Genomic DNA, 10,751 nt, shown 5'->3' with positions numbered 1-10,751 from the left:
CAAGTGCGGGGGGCAGGCTGCCAGAGGCTCTGTGTGTGCACTGGGGTGGGGGGGACGGGAATGGGAGCTGGCTGTGTGTGAAAGGCCTCACTCCCACTCCTTTCGTCCCCGGTCAAGTCCCCAGTGGGGAGGGAGGGCGCGTGAGCGGTCTCGGGAGTGGGACCTCACTCGTGGTTGGCAGGCTGGGCCCTGCGGGGTTTGCCCGCTCAGGCCCCGCCCCCCGGCTTTGGTCCAGCACCCGGAGCCCAGCCCGAGACCCTCACGGACAGGTGCCAGGCCTGGCGGCTCCATGTCCCAAGAGGTCCGCCCTTCCTGCGGAGCTTCTGCTGACCTCCCAGGGAGAGGGCGGTCTCCGTGCCCAGCTCCCCAGGGCCCTTCCTGGGCTCTCAGGGCCACACACGTGGTCATGCCAAGTGGCAGAACTGGTTTCCAGATCGGACTCTTACACCCCCCCCACCACATCCCCGCCCCCTCCCTGCCGGAGCTACCAGGGCCCCCATCGGCATCCCAGCCCGAACTCAGAGCCTGGCACGAGTGAGGCGCGTGGACAATGCCCCTCGGATTGAACTGGACGCAGCCCTGCCGTGACCGGTGGGCCAGCGGTCCAGGCCGCTGCTGCAGACAGAGGGCCCGGTTTTCAGCTGGGACCGCGGCTGGGCAGACAACCCTGGTGCAGGAGGCAGACCCACGGGAGGAGAGCCAGGAGGCCGGCAGCCCTAGGCCAGGGCCCCCACCCCTGCAGCCCAGCCTGGTACACAGGTGTGGGGCCCAGGTGACACAAGCACCCGTCCACGCGCCCTTGGGTGCTGACTCTGTACAGCGCTCTGCACAGTCCGTGTGTCACTTGCTGAGCACTCCCGGAGCACCTGCTGCGGGCCAAGCCCTGGGCAGCACCCTGGGGACCCGGAGCTGAAGGCCAGGCTCTGCTTCGGAGCACTTTCCACTCCAGGGAACAGGGGGACGTGGGAACATGCTCCAGCAGCCGCCGCTGTTTACCGTGGCCTCGGGCCAGGCCGGCTCTGGCCCAGGGTGCTGGCCCCGGGGGCGAAGGGACCGCCATCTGACAGAGCATCGGAGACAAAGGTCAAGTCTGAGCTGCTGCAGCCCAAAGGGAAAGCCGAGTGCGCGACGGGGGAAATGCATGCCAACGTCACGGTGTCGTCACTCAGAGCTCCGCATTTCCCTTCAAGTGAAACAATGCTACCCAGCGCCTGCCGTTTCAGCCTGCAGTCAGGGGTCAGAGCTGAAGGTCCAGAAGACCGATAGCCCCTCACGCAGCCGTGGGGGCAGGGGGGTCACCGAGGCCATCGGGTGAGGCCCAAGCTGGCTCCAGGGCGGACAGCCGGGTGGAGGGGGTTCCAGGCAGAGGCGACAGCTGCTCCCCAGCCGGCCTGTCGCCCCACGCCAGGTGCTAGGGGGACTTTTGCCTCTTTCCACTGGACTCTGGGGTTGGGGCAGGGCCCCATCTTCCTCCTGTGCCCCGAGCGTGCAGGAGGGGCCCGCGGAGAGAACCCCGTGGGCGCTGAAGTGCCCACTGCAGGTGGCCGGCTCATCTGGGAGCTTCAAGACTGGGGGGGGGGGCAGTCTGGCTCTTCCACTGGGCACTGGTGGGTTTGTTCTGTTTTTTTTTCCCCCCATTATCGTGTGCGTCGTTTTATGTGTATTTCCTGTAACACTTGAGCACTCCACGGGGGGAAAGTTTGTCCTGGAGCACCGGACGAGCTCCCAGCCCCGGAGCCCCGGACGGGAGGCGCGGGTCAGGGCTCAGGGCTCCGGGCGGGAGCTGGCAGAGCTGCCCGACGCCCGGCGTCCCGGCCCCGCCCGGCTGCGCGCACGGGTCTCCCGTGGCTGCTCTAACTCACAGCAGCAGCGCCACGGGCTCCAAACCACACGGGCGCGCCCTCTCACTGTCCCGAGGCCGTGGTCTGCCAGGCGGTTCTCCCGTGGCTCCGGGGGGGCGGGGGCGCGATGTCCCTGCCGTGTCCTGCTTCTAGGGCCCCCTCCTTCTTCAAAGCCGGGGGGTAGCGTCTTCCAACCCCTCTCTGTTTCGGGGGCCACGCCACCCTTCCTCACTCTGACCTCCCTATAAGGTTCCTTCTTATGAGGACGCTTGCTTGCGTCGACAGCGGGCCCGCCAGATAATCAACCAACCCAGGCTCGCCGTCCCCCCTGAAGTCCTTCCTCACACCCTTGAGGCTCCGTGAAAGGGAATGTGTTCATGGGCTCCGGGGACCAGGACGTGGGCATCTTTGGGGGCAGGGGCATTCACCCCAGCCTGGCACACCGTTTGTCCCTGGGCAAGATGAGGCACAAGGCTGGCCTGCTCCCGTCTGCCGTGACCAGGTCGGCGTGTCCAGAAGTCCCTGCTGTGTAGAGGGCCCTCGGCGTTTACAGGTCCCCCCCAGTGTCCCCCACCCCAGCCCTGCTAGGGCACGCCTAGGGTTCCAGGTAAGTTGAGTGGAAGGTACAGAGGTTTCCCATGCACCTTCCTCAGGCCACCTACCCACAGCCTCCCCCACAATCCCTGGGTGTTGTAACTGATGAGCCTACAGGACCCGTCACTGCCGCCCAGAGTCCGTAGTTGGCGCTAGCGTTCGCCACTGGCGCGGGGAGTTCTGTGGGCTCAGACAGACCTGCGGTGATGCGCGTCCACCACCCCAGCGCGATGAAGAATAACCCTGCTGCCCCCCAAGCCCGCCGTGCTCTGCCTACTCGCCCCTGCCTCCCCTGGCCCCGGCGACAACAGCTGACTGTCTCCACAGTTTCCCCTTCTCCAGAATGTCGCGGAGTCGGAGTCACACAGCGTGTGGGCTTTTCAGACCGGCTCCTTTCCCTTAGTCACAGGCGCTTGAGTTTCTTCCGTGTCTTTCCGTGGTTTGGTAACTCATTGCTTTTTAGTGCTGAATACTTTTGCATTGTCTGAACGTGCAGGTTTGCCCGTCACCTACAGAAGGACGTCTTGGCTGCTTCCAGGTTTTGTCAGTGACGGCTCTGGGTGCTGCTTTTTGTGTGAAAACAAGTTGCAGCTCCCGTGGGTGACACCAAGGAGCGAGAGTGCGGGACCGTGCGGGCAGAGTGCGTCTGGACCTGCGAGACACGCCGGCCGCCCTCCACCACGGGCTGCGCCGTCTGCATCCTCACCGGCAGCAAGCGAGTCCCCGCTGCCCCTCGCCCCGGTCAGCGCCTGCTGTCGGCACTCCGGGTTCCGCCCTCCTGCTGGGGACACAGGGCCGCCTCCCTGCTGGACATCCAGCCTGCATATCCCACCCCCCCGACACAGGATGCAGAGCCTCTTTTCACACGCTTTTTTCCACTTGTACCTCTTCTTTGGAGAGGTGTCTGTTAAACTCTTTGGCCAGGCATGTTTCATAACATTTCTGAGCCTCAGCTTCCAATTCTAGAAACTGGCAAAGGTGCTATCTGTGTCGGCCAGGGTCCCAGCAGCGGACAGAAGGCACTGGGGTGGTCCAGGTAAGAGGCGGGACTAAAGGGACTCACAGAGGCCGGGGCCGGTGAGGGAGCACCCAGAGGCTAGCAGGTGCGGGAAGCTGCCATCCCTGGGCCTGGGGGAGCAAGCAGGGGATCTGGGGTTTCCTGTGGCAGCTGGGGCAGGGCGGGGGGCGGGGGGGGGGCTGCAGCGTGGCTCACACAGCCAGTGCCAGCTCAGCAGCCCGTGGGAAGTGCAGGGAAGACCCCGCCCCCTGCCCACGCCCTGACACCCAGCAGCGGCCTTCCGTTAGCCAGACCCAACCAGGGGCCAGAGCTGGGTGCAGTCCACCAGGGTGGGCACAGAGCCCGGCAGCAAGTGGGTCTGAGGGGACAGGGGTGCCACAGGTGATGAGTGACTGGCACCAGTCCTTCTCTGCGCACTCCTTCACCCCTCTTTCCACAGACATCTATGAGGTGCCTTCTAGGCACCAAAGCACGGTCCCAACCACCAGGCACACTCGGGGTGAAAAACATACCCAAGTCCCCTCTCCCAGGGAATTTACATCCTGTGGGACAAACTAAACAACGAAGAAACAAGCGCCTGTAGACCCTAAGGCCAAGGCCAAGTGCAAAGAGGAGGCCATCGCAGATGGTCCAGAGACGGACACGACCGCCCAGGTATTTGCCCGCTCCACTCTGGGACGGACGCCCTGGCCCGCGGCCAGGTGGACTCACCTGCCCCGGGACCCTAGGGGACCCCACCCGCCCACTCGCTCTCCCAGAGCCCGGCCACCAGGAGGGCCTGAGCCAGTTTAACCCTGCTCCCGGGGGCCCGGGGGGTTCCCTTCAAGTATGCACCGTGATGGGGGGGCGGGGGGATGAGTTAGTGCTGAACACAAGCAAAACTGTTCGCACGGCTGCCTTTCAAAGCCTCCCCGCACTCCCTGTGAGCACGGGAGGGCCAGTGAGCCCCTCGCTGGGGCACCGCAGCCAGCCAGGCCCCCTGGCCCCGGGGGGCCCGACGCTCCCCAGCCTCCTCCACCCACGCTGACGAGTCCTTGGGGGGGGGCCTTGTTCCCCAGACCACCTCCACCGCAGCATAGTGCCACCGGGGGTCTTTGTAAACGAAGGGGGTGGGTCTGCGGTGCTGGAGGGGGGGAGCTGGATCTTGCCCCTGGGCCTAGTGAGGCCCCAGGGTCTCCACCCTCACCCCCCTTCCCGGAGCTTGGGAACCGCCAGGAGGGCTTGTCCAGATTCTGTAAGTCTGGGTGGGGCCCAAGAATTCGAGTTTCTAACCCGTTCCCGTGGTGCCCTTGGCGAGGTCTAACCTTGGCCTCGGGCTGCTTAGATGCTGGGTGCGTGGGTTTGCTGCCTCCGTCTCCTAAGTCCACAGCGGGGACTGGAACTGACGGCCCGTTTCCCTCCCGGCTCCCGGAGCCTGGCACAGCCCCGTGTGCTTGGGGAGGAGGCCATGGGACGACGTTAGAGGGGCCCCGCGGAGTGGGCTGCTGGTCAGAGAGCCGATCTGGGCCACCGCGGTAAGCGGGGCGCCCCCTTCCGCGGCGGGCACCACCCACAGCCTGCGCAGCGCACCGGGGTGGGGGATCCGGGAGGAGGCTCTCCGGCCCCCGGCTCCCGGCTCGGGCGGGTCCAGCCCCCGGCGGGCCCGGGTCGGTGGCCGAGCGTCCGCGGCCCCACTCGCCGCCTGGCGCGGGTCTCCCCGCAGCCCCAGGGTCCCGTGGCCGTGGCTGCGCCGGGCACCCGGCGCGAGCCGGGGAGGCGGGCGGGCGAGGAGGCGGGCAGGCGGGGTGGGCGGGGCCTCGGAGTCCCTCGCCCTCGGCCCCGGGCTCCAGCTCTGCGCGGTGGCAGCGGCGGCGGCGGCGGCGGCAGTGGCGCGGGGACCAAGGTGAGTGGCGGCGGCGACGGTCCCGGAGGCCCCGCCGGGGGAGGGGGCCGGGAGAGAGGAGGGCGACAAGAGCGCCGCTGCGGAGGGCGGGGGCCTGGGGCTGCGCGGGTGGAGCGGCGTGTGCGCGCGCGCCTGTGTCGCGCCGATTGCGGAGACACGGGGTGGGGTAGGGGTCCACCTTGTGGGGGTTCCACCCTCTCCCACCTGGTCTCTCCCGGGACCTCCCGCAGCTCGTCTTCTCTCCCAGCCTCTCTCTCTCTCGCCCCCCGCCCCGCCCCGCCCCCCTTTCCTTACCTGTCTCTGAGTTTCCCTGGGTCTCTGTGGGTGCGTCTCTGCCTGTCGGGCCAGCCGCCGGGCCAGCGCCTCCGTTCCTGATCTTCCCTCCAGACACCGCCCGCTCCCCATCGGGGCTCTCGCCCCCTTCCCATTGCCCCTTTCACAGAGCAAACAAAGATGATGAGGGAGGGAGACCTCCTTTGACAGTGTCCTGGCTCAGCGCGGGGCCCCACCCCTCCGGCCACCTTCCTGCAGGGGGCCTCCGCCACCTTCCTGCAGGGGGCCGGCCCTGCAGAGTGTGGGTGGGGGTGGGCCCGGAGCCGCGGGCTCCTCTGCGGGCAGCGGCCCCAGGGCTGGAGCAGGGCAGGGTCGGTGCCCTCCAGCCTCGGGACACCGCCTCCCACGCACATGTCCTGACAGAGGCCCAGTGGCCAGCTCAGCCCGGCCAGGGTCAGGGCCTGGGCTTCGGGCACCATCAGGTCTTGCACTGGACCTGCTCACATGGGCGGCTGACACTTTCTAAGATTTTTTTCCCATGGAGCCAAGGTAGGGAGCACTTGCAGGGCCGGAGGAGGGTCACCGGTCCCGGGGGGGCCTAGGGTGTGGTCGGCGATGCCCACCAGGCCACTTCCTGCCGGCAGCCCCCCTTTCCCCATCCTCTGCCCCGGCAGCTGTGAGAGGCTGCCCTGAGGTTGCAGGTGCGGGGGTGGGGGGCTGTCCAGGTGATTAGTGAGCTCTCGGTGAGGGCGTGGCTCTACCCAAGTTCTCAGGCTCCCAAAGGCCAACCCCCTGGACTGCCCCTGGAGGGGGAGGGGCTCCCTCAGACCTCCTGCGTGGGCCCAGCCCCCCCGTTCCTGGAGGGCGGGCTGGGGGCGCTGGGAATGAGTCGGGGACTGCTGCCTTGTCCTCTTTGATGAGAGAGCTTGAAAGGGGCAAATGAGAGGGGCAACATGCCCCTTTCTGGGCTCCTGTCCTGACCCCTGATGGGGGCACCAGGATGTGAGCACCCCGAGGCAGCGGGCGGCGGCCGTGGGCGAGGGGACAAGGCCGCACATACAGCTCCCTCGCTGGTGGGCAGGCGGTGGGGTGGGCCCAAGAGGGGGTCATCCTAGAGGCCGAGGCCCTGCCACCCTGGGGGGCGTTCCGTAGAGTCGGGCAGACCTGGGCAGCAGCCAAGGCCCGCACTGGCTGGCCGTGGGGCCCACGCCGGTCACTGTGCTCCTCCAGACCTCGGGTTCTCGCCCAGACACCGGAGTCACACTGCCCGCCCCTTCCGGGTAGTGGGGCACGATGCCCGACACCTCACGAGCCCACCGCCAAGGTGGGGATTCCAGCCCCCGGGGCGGTAGGCACTGCACGTGCAGCCGGTTCTCTGGACCCCCGGGGGATGGGAATAGGCTTGTGGACTTACTGTCTCACCGGCGGGGGAAGCGCTCTGTGCAGGAGCGGTTGTCAGCTAATGGACTTCCTTCTGTCTAATGGACGGCCTAAAAGGCCTGGCGGCGGCCGAGGACAATGCCCGGTCAGAGTTGGGTGGCGGTTGGTGGGCCCTGGCAGGGCCGCCGGGCCAGCTCTCTCGCTCCAGGCCGGCCCCGGGCCAGGCCCCAGTGTCCCGGCGACTCCCGGCGGAGTGAGAGGGGCAGACACCTAGCAGGGGCCGGCGAGGAGGTGCAGGGGGTAGCCTGGGCCCGGCCCAGGAACCCGGGCTGTGGGTGTCCGTGGGCGGGGACGAAGCCCTCTTCCAGGACATCTGGGAAGAGGGCACGGCCCTCACGAGACACCCTCAGAGGGACAGAGAAAGTCACAGCCGTCCGCATTCACTCGCAGGTCTCTCGGGCCTGGCGGTGGCCGGGGCACCCCCAGGGAGGCCAGGAGACCCGGGCAGGAGGGGCTGCTGCACAGGGGGCCACGGGAGAGACGGGGGCACCGGTGGTCCTCAGAGCCCAGTGGCAAGGCCGGACAGCTGCTGTGGGGTCAGGAAGCCCAAGGTGGCCCCCAGTGGCTCAGCCGCTGAGAAGAACCGGCCCCCTCCCCGGGGAGAGGCGGGAGATGCGAATTCGAGCCTTGGGTGGTTGTAATGAGCTAGTGGGACAACGCGGTGGCTTCCTGGTGACAGCGCGGCCCTCTTTTCTTTTAACCACATCCCTCTTTTATGTCTCAGCATCAGATCTTGGTTGGGGAGTGCTGCGTGGGATGGGGGCTTTGAAGTCTGCGTGTGAGCCCGGGTCTCCGGCGCGGGAATCCCTGGTTCCCGGGACTGGAGCTGCCCACAGGCCTCAGCCCGTCCACAGCTCCCAGGGAGGCCGGGGCGGGGGGGGGGGGCGCGGGCCGCAGATGCTGGGAAGCTGAGCCAGGCCCACTGCTATAAGTCTTGGAAGTGCCACTTAGCAGCTGTGTGGCCTTGGGAGAGCCACCCAGCCTCTCTGAGCCGTGGGGACAGACGTGGAGTTGGCCACGGCACCACCGCCGACTGTCCACGTGCCCAGCAGGTGGCAAGTGCCCAGGCCAGGCCCCTGCTGGAAAGATCACTGAGAAAAAAAAAATATCGCTTTCCTTCGTCCTGACTCTAAAGCCTGGGTTTACCTCTTGAAGGCAAGCACCTACTGTGTGCCAGGCCTGCATGAAGACTCCCCCAGGCACCGTCCCCCTCACCCCGCCCCCGGCCAGCGCAGAGGGGATCAAAGCCAGGCCGGTCAACAGATGGGCACCCTGAGGCTCGGAGAGGCCAGGGGGCTGCCCAGGCTTTTATCACTCCGTGGGATACGAGGGGCGTGAGCCCTGTTCCGCGAAGGCCTGCTAGCTCCCCCCCACCATCGGCTGGCGACCTGCTTAGCTCCACCCAGCATCCTGCCCTGTGGGCCTCTCATCCCTTGACTTGGACCACATCCTCGCTCTGTGGCGCCACCACGTGGACAACGATGTAAAAAGCAGGTGTGGACCCCTGAGGTCACGCCCCCCCAAGGCCCAGCAGGACAGCTGCTCAGCCCCCACACCCCGCAGGCTGTGTAGGCTCTGGGGGGGCCCCGCGCCTCTCTGAGTCTCAAGAGCACTCCTGCTCGGCTGGGAATGGGGGGTAAGGACCCCGTGTCACGGGGCTGCTGCAGGAGGAAGCGAGGGGATGTGATGTCTCGTCTCCGGCGGGCGGCAGGGGCTTGAAACTCGGCGGCTGTGATTACCGTTGCTGCTCAGGTCCCGTCGCCCCAGGCAAAGTGCGGCCCGCTGTGCGCAGGAGCCAGGCTCCGTGCGGTCCCGGGCCCCACCCCGAGCACGCTCAGGCACGTTTACCGACCCGATTCCTGACCTCTGGGGCCTCCTCCAACTAGAGTGTCTCCTTGTGGGCAAGGCACCGGGACAGTTACCCAACCTCATCCTGTCCCCCACTTCCACAGCCGTCAGCTCCATCTCAAAACAGGCTCAGAGAGGGTGGTGGTCCTGCCCGAGGGCACACAGCGGGAGGTGGAGGCCGGAACACTTCCTGGAGGAGGTGGCAGTGGCCCTGGGCCAGCAGGACGGGGCGTCTGACTGGGCCGAGGGGCGGAGAGCCGGTGCGTGTCAGACGTGGGAAGAGGAGGATGGGAACCGTCCGTGGGGCAGGCCTGAGCCGAGCACCCAGCACCCAGCACAGATGAGCGCTTGCTGACCTCGGCTGGCCTGGAGTCACCGCAGGACAGCAGCGAGCTGGCTGCCTGGGCTCCTGACCTCCCCCCACACGCACCCCGCCCACCACTTCCTTCTGTCTGGGCAGGAAGGGGTGTTCCTGGGGCTCGCAGGCTGCCGACACGTTGCCAGGGACCGCTCTGCTCCGTGAGCAGCGATAAAAGATTCATCAGAGACTCCAGCAGCCGGGCTTCCCTGCGTGGGGCAGAGCTGGGGGCAGAGCTGGGGGCAGAGCGGGGGGCAGAGCGGGGGGCAGCCCCCGCCCCGGGCCTGCAGCTGCGCCGTGTTCCGCTGAGTCACGGGGAGCCGGGCACCGCCTGCCCGCGGCCTCCTGGCCCCCGTGCCCTTTGGCCACATGGGCGCCTCCTAATGTGTAAGCCATTCAGCTGCCCGCGAGGCCAGGGCATCCGGCGCGGTTAGTGCTGAGGGTTTCAGAGCTCACCCCGAGGGAGGGAGCAGGCCTCAGCAGCCAAGGTCGAGCGGTTAGAGCAGGCCAGAGAGCTGGGAGCCCCCTGCACCCCCACCCCTGCAGGGTCACACCTCCTTACTGCTCACGGCACCCCGCAAGGTAGGTGGTCCCCTTGCACCTCCCTGGAGGCGAGGACACAGGGGCTCAGAGCCGGGCACTACGTGTCCCGTCTCTCGGTCGCCGGCGGCCGAGCAGAGGTTTGGCCCTCGTCTGACTCCTGTCCCCGCCGTGCCGGCCTCGGCTCTTGCCCTGAATCAGGGCCTGGTGTCTCCCCTTCTTGATCCCAAGCGGCGCTGTGACTTCAGGTTTGTCGTTCTGATTTCCAGAGTCACAGCAACAACAAAAAAACAGCAGCAGATGGTCTCTACCTACCGCCGTGTGGAGCGGCGGGATGATGGGCCATCAGACGCTTCTGTTCACTCATTCATAAAACAGGCGCTGGGCGCCCGGGCCGGGGCGTGGGGGGCACTTGGCCGTGGGGTGGGAGCGCGAGGAACCAGAGAGGGCCGGGTTCGGGGCCGGGGCCTCTGGCAGGCCGTGCAGCCGCCCCGAGCCTCGGCCTCTGACTTGTGAATTGGGGGGACGTGCCGCTTTCTCGAGTGAGGGTCACACCTGGGTCCTTGTTCTCTGCCACGTCCTCACATCTGTCCGAGGGGCATCGTCCATGGGCTCTGGAGCGGGTCTGGTGCCCTGAGGCCCCAGCAGGCTTGGCGACGGTCGGCTCTCCAGGAAGTAACTGGCGCTGGTGTCCCCAGGGCTTTGGGATCCGAGGGTGGGGGGTGGGAGTTCTCCTAAGCTGCGTTCTGAAGGACACTGGGCCCTGGGGCCCTGGGGCCCTGGGGCCACGGTCACCGTGACGGGGAGCCGGTCGGTCACACACAAACTATTGGTGTGAATGCGGTGGGTGGCCACCTTCTCCTCCATCCCCAGTCCTGGACCCGGGTCCCTGTGGCCCTCCCTCCACTGCCCCCCCCCCCCGTGCATGCAGGTCCTGTCCCTGGCCACCCTATGCTG

General features: G+C 67.3%; 1 protein-coding gene across 2 annotated transcripts in view; it reads left to right on the top strand.

The window, feature by feature from the left end:
- The first annotated feature begins 5,232 nt into the window (after positions 1 to 5,232).
- PRR5 (proline rich 5) overlaps positions 5,233 to 10,751 on the top strand; it is a 49,406-nt gene continuing 43,887 nt past the window's right edge. The window contains exon 1 of one of the 2 annotated variants that reach the window (XM_045834910.1): positions 5,233 to 5,335. The gene's annotated coding sequence lies outside the window, so the exon portion shown is untranslated. Of the gene's footprint in view, positions 5,336 to 9,682; positions 9,837 to 10,751 lie in introns of those variants that run through there. The other variant, XM_045834912.1, reaches the window with a different exon arrangement.

Source organism: Phyllostomus hastatus, unplaced genomic scaffold (assembly GCF_019186645.2).
Source record: "Phyllostomus hastatus isolate PE091 unplaced genomic scaffold, TTU_PhHast_1.1 phas_contig_198, whole genome shotgun sequence".
Lineage (NCBI taxonomy): Eukaryota > Metazoa > Chordata > Mammalia > Chiroptera > Phyllostomidae > Phyllostomus > Phyllostomus hastatus.
This window is presented reverse-complemented; position numbering and strand designations above follow the sequence as displayed.